The sequence below is a fragment of the Zootoca vivipara genome, chromosome 13, assembly GCF_963506605.1.
Source record: "Zootoca vivipara chromosome 13, rZooViv1.1, whole genome shotgun sequence".
In the NCBI taxonomy this organism is placed as follows: Eukaryota; Metazoa; Chordata; class Lepidosauria; order Squamata; family Lacertidae; genus Zootoca; species Zootoca vivipara.
Window position 1 is genome coordinate 8180156 of NC_083288.1, and position 6173 is coordinate 8186328.

A 6173-nucleotide genomic window follows, 5' to 3' on the forward strand; every position below is an offset into this window, starting at 1 on the left:
GACTGACGCGCTCGTGTGAAAGAAAGGCGGGCGCGAGGGAGGAGGAGCGCCCTGTCGGGTCGGTAGGGCAGCAGCAGCAGCGGCGGCGGCTCTCAACCTTCTCCCGACTTTTTTTTGTGACTGGTTTTCATTCGTTTCTAGTCCTCATGATTGCACATAGATATCCCGATGACAATTCTCTGAAGCAGTAAGTAGGATCTCGGACTCTCCACGCACACACACCCCGCCACACTTTCAGAATGAAAATTTCCCATGCCGAATTTTCTTATTGATAAGAAATACATTGGAAGACGAAAGGGAAAAAGAAACAACCAGCAGTGCTTGATGTGTAACATAGGACAAGACTACTTTGTAATAGGATCATGGGGCATCCAGAAAGTATAGGCCAGGCATCCCCAAACTTTGGCCCTCCAGATGTTTTGAACTACAACTCCCATCTTCCCTGACCATTGATCCTGTTAGCTAGGGATCATGGGAGTTGTAGGCCAAAACATCTGGAGGGCCACAGTTTGGGGATGCCTGGTATAGGCAATGCAGCTGCATAAGAACATGAATGCCACCCCCCCCCCCAAAAAAAAATATAATGATGAACGAGACTCTTACTACATGTGTACCCTATGTATTTATACAAACTCAGGGAGAGGTGTGAGTTTGCTTTTGCCAACTAAACTCATTTATTTTAGGTCTAATTTGAGACAAACTCGTCTCACCTTCACCTTTGCCTTGGTCTTTTCTGATCTTTTGTATCTGTCAGAGTTGAAAATCCCAGTTCTCAACATTACATTGTGCAGAACTGTGGAAGAATTGTCTATGTGGTCTTGCTCTCGTTTTGAAAAGAGATTTGTTGTTGTTGTTGTTGTTAATTAAATTTGTAAACCACCCTTCATATTAATCCACATATATGAAAAATAATAATTTGATACGATACTACACTGAAATGTTTAAATGTTTCTTTGATCGTCCTTGAATCTTCCTGCCGCACTTGCCACCTAAACTTAAAAGTGCTAAAACAGATTAAAACTACCTCACATTTCTAAGCATCTGGGTAGGCTTGCCTACACAAGAATGTTTTTAGCAGGTGTCAAAAATAGTGGCGCAGTGGGTTAAACCACTGAGCCTAGGGCTTGCCGATCAGAAGGTCGGCTGTTCGAATTCCTGTGACAGGGTGAGCTCCCGTTGCTTGGTCCCAGCTCCTGCCAACCTAGCAGTTCGAAAGCACGTCAAAATGCAAGTAGATAAATAGGACCCTCTACAGACAGCGGGAAGGTAAACAGCGTTTCCATGTGCTGTTCTGATTTGCCAGAAGCGGCATTGTCATGTTGGCCACATGACCTGGAAGCTGTACGCCGGCTCCCTCGGCCAATAATGCGAGATGAGCGCCGCAACCCCAGAGTCGGTCACGACTGGGCCTAATGGTCAGGGGTCCCTTTACCTTTACCCAAAAAGAGTACAGTGAAGGTGCCTGCTTGATCTCAATAGGCCGGGAGTTCCAAAGTTTAACGATTGAAGTGGTTAAGTGGGTGCATGTGTGGTAGGGTAATATCATGAGTAAATCAAGTTACTAAGGTCTTTCTGAACTAATAGAAACACATTGAACTTGGCCCAGTAGCTAACAACAGCAACAGCAACAGCAATATATAAAAGGATGCCATATAGAGGAGGGAGAAAGGTTGTTTTCTGCTGCTCCAGAGAAGCGGACACGGAGCAATGGATTCAAACTACAAGAAATAAGATTCCACCTAAACATTAGGAAGAACTTCCTGACAGTAAGAGCTGTTCGGCAGTGGAATTTGCTCCCAAGGAGTGTGGTGGAGTCTCCTTTGGAGGTCTTTAAGCAGAGGCTTGACAGGCATATGTCAAGAATGCTTTGATGGTGTTTCCTGCTTGGCAGGGGGTTGGACTGGATGGCCCTTGTGGTCTCTTCCAACTCTATGATTCTATAATTCTAACAACAACTCAGTTGCCAGGGCCAATGCAGGGCTGTAGCTTTATAGGTTGAGCAGATAGGGAAGTGTGAGGTCAGGCTGCATGTAAGAACCCATAGACTGACTAGCTCATACCAGTATTTGCTACATAAACAACATGAAAACAAACTGTTGCGAACATCAATGAAAATTATCATTCACACCAAAGGAAACGGGGATGTTTCAAAACACATTTTTAATAACACTTGAAACAGGGTCTAATGTTTATTCATCAGATATAGTTTTACTGGTGATATTAGCTGTAAATTAACACTGAAACCAAGCAGAGAGAAAAGCAGGCTGACAAACACATTAGAAATTAATAAAGGAGTCCCCTGGGCTGTCTGATGGCCTATCAGGAAAGAAGATCTTGAAATATAGATTGAAAGCAAAACAAATCAGGCAACGTTTATGTACTTTTTATTAGTAAATTTATAAATGCATAATGCAAAGATGTCCTGTTGATAAGAAGCCTGCAAAGATGTAGAGGGAGCCAAAGTTGCTGAGCTTCTTTGGGGGGTGCCAGTGATCTACCAGTGATCTACCACAGATGTCCAGTGATCTACCAGTAGATCAGGATCTACCTGTTGGACATGCCTGGAATATTCTATAGCTGAAGAATGTCAATCTAAGATGGGTAAAGGCAAATACCTTACACAAGTGAAACAATAACCCAGGGGTAGGCAACCTAAGGCCCAATCGCCTTCTCAATCCAGCCCACAGATGGTCCGGGATCAGCGTGTTTTTACATGAGTAGAATGTGTGCTTTTATTTTAAATGCATCTCTGGGTTATTTGTGGGGCCTGCCTGGTGTTTTTACATGAGTAGAATGTGTGCTTTTATTTTAAATGCATCTCTGGGTTATTTGCGGGGCATAGAAATTAGTTCATCCCCCCCCATATAGTCTGGCCCACCACATGGTCTGAGGGACGGTGGGCCAGCCAACAGCTGAAAAAGGTTGCTGACCCATGCAATAACCCTTTCTCCAATCTTAAAAATCTGGTTACATTCTTAATTGGCTAGGACACGTGTGTGTGTGTGTGTGTGTGTGTGTGTGTACACACACACACACACACATGTATATATAACAAATTGGAAACTCAGAATAGAAATATCAAAGTTTAAAAACTAAAAAAACACTGCATTAGAACATGTAATATTTAGCTGTGCCTATAATCCACAAAAGTCTAATTAATTTTTTGAAAAAGAAAAAGAAAACCTCACCACAAACAATATGAAATGTGTCTGAAATTATATTATAATTATATGGTGAAAGTTTTGGCTTCTGCAACCCATCAAGTGTTACCAGACGAAGTGAAACTGAGTGAAAGGAAGTCATGGATTTCACAATACTGTAGAGGCCTTCGGGAATTAGTGTTGCAGCTGTAGGGTTTGTTAGAATCTCCATTTAAATCCTCTGTAACCACACCTTTTCCCTGTGACCTTCTTAAGATGCAAGTGGGAATCTGTTCACCTGCAGTAGCAAAGGTGGACTTGTGTAAGATGGTGTATATGGTAACCCTCAACAGAATTCCCCGCCCCCCATGTGAACTCAGTGAAAGAGTTCTCTGTGCTTGCCTCCTTGCAGCCACAAAACCACAATCTGAAATGGAAGTCTGTCTTCCTCATTTTTGTTGTTTCGTACTTGATTGGCATCTGCAGACAAGTTAAAAAGCTACTGATATACTTCAGTATGTATAAAAATGGTTTAATGAGTGATTTAGAGAGAGAAATGTAGAAAGATGACCCAACAAAAGTATGTTGTGATAAGTTTCTTCCATTATTTAATCTTAAAAGATAAAGAAGATCCTCCTTCAGAGTTCCTTTATTTCTTTTCTCAATGTTCTTGTATTGAATCATTAGCACCAATAGGCAGGAGCTTTTCAAATATAGGACACTGAGCATGTGCATAGCCTGGATTTATTGGGGGGGTTAGAACCAAGTTATCTGCAATACAATTGGTCGTTAGTTAAATATTTTTATTTATTGATTGGGGGGCAGCTGCCCCCCCCTGCACCCACCATGCTAATGGCCATGGCACTGAGAAAGAAGTTACCAGTGAGCTGCTAAAATGAAATTCAAGGATAAATTAAATTCCAAAAATCATATTGGGACAATACTTTTATTATGCCAACCAAAATGTTACAAAATAGTGTGAAAGGTAGTTGGAAAACAAAGCAGGTATGGAGGAGAAAAAATAGGCTAGAAACATAGCCATCCGTGTCTGAATCTGGTAAGAATCTAAAAGCTGCAGTGTTGGAGGAGATAGCAGACATACATATAGAATCACTGAATTGTAGAGTTGGAAGTGACCCCAAGGGTCATCTAGTCCAACCCCTTCCAATGCAAGAATCTCAACTAAGGCACCCCTGTCAGGTGGCCACCCATCCTCAGCTTAAATACCTCCAATGAAGGAGAGTCCACCACCTTCGGAGAGAGTCTGTTCCAGGAGACTCTGGTGTTATGCACATTTCATGCAATGATGAATTCTCCATCTTTGGAAATATTAAAAGCAGTTGCCCTTAAATCATTCAGGGTAATAGTGATTTAAGTTTTACTCTACTCATTTAAATTAAAGGACCTAGCTTAGTCATCTGCATTATTTTCAGTGGGCCTGCTCTGCGTACAACATACCGGTAGTTGACTACTCTTAGATCTTAACTGAAAATGAATTATTTATCCACACCTCAATTTAGGAGAAAGTAACAATATCCATAGCTCAAGGCATTGTCCTTTGCATCACTCAAGTAAGTGATTTTTTCTAGTTTTGCATAAACCTTTGATCTTTGGATGTTTTTTTAGTGAAGACAAACGGAAATGTTTTTAGACTAGGAGCATAGTTTTGGAAACATAACCATCCCAGTCCTGAAAGTTTATAGGCTGGAATCCATGGAATTGCCAAGAAACTCCCCCCACCCCACCCCTCAATATCCCTTGGACAGCTTTTTCACTAAAAAGATTTCTGGGCGCTTTTTTTAATCACAAAGAGCAAATTAGCATACATGCAGCAGTTTGTTTGTTTTTTAAGGTGGACAAGACTGATGCCTTAGGTGGCATTTGATTTGCTAGCATGCATAACTTTAATTTCAGCTATGAAGCCAAAAGGAAGCTTGATAATATATTACATCCATCATCATTCTAAGGGTGCTTTCAAACTATCACTATTTTGGCAAATTCAGGTTGTACAATTAAAAGATTTGTGCAACTTATCCTCGCCTTCATCAGATTGTGTGTATGTGATGAAGACAGGCACATGTTAAATTTTACAAAGTTCCAAAATGCATGGCACCTACTTACATCACTGTGCTAAAGTGCCAGCAGGGCAATATAGGAATTCTGAAAAAAATGTGTAGTTTACTTTTGCTGCTGGTTGAAAGTGTCTAGCAGGCCTACCATAATGTTACTGATATAATGCAGGAAAAGGTACCATTAGCATGTTTCTGGATGCAAGGCAAAGAGGAACATAGCAATGGTTCTACATGATAAAATTAAGGGCAATGGCCTCATCTGAATGCCTTGCAGTGAGACTGCTGCTTCCCGTTCTCTGGAGCTCTGTATGTTCCCTCTCTAAAGAGAGAATGTCCTATGTAGTTCACTTCAAGCTGTCCGCCTTATCTATGACTGCTGTCAGGGATGGGCCACTCATGACGCAAGGTGAGGTAACCTCCTCTGGCAGCAGGATTCACAGGGGCAGCAGATTCGGCCTCCCAAGGAACGTATCACCCTCTACTGCACTGGCGGAGATGGCTGCAGCAGCACACTCCTTGGAGGTGAAATCTGCCACCTCCTTGGCAGCTTCCCCCTGGGCCTCCTTGACAGCGGCCTATTTTCAAACAGGAGGTGCTGCTGGTCTCCTCCCACCCCTAGCGAGGAAATGGCAGGAGTGACCTCTGGAGTCTCCTGGGCTCTGCACCTGCGTGGCATTATTCAGAGCGGGCACCTTCCCCTCCCTCCCCACCCCCAAGCGCCCTTCGATTCTCACTTCAACCATTGGGTAAACTTGTTTCTGATGCAGATCTTCACTCACCCCTTCTTCCCTAGTGGAGAGTACCATTTTGTGTTCACCTCTGGTGCCAGCCCTGACTGCTGTTGTAGCTGTTTAGTGGCAGAAGGCAATGGGTAAATCCTTCCATGTTCTGAACTCACAATATTTTCTGCTAACATGCAGCTTCCAGGACAAGGATAGGGAGAGGGGAATAGAAAACAGAG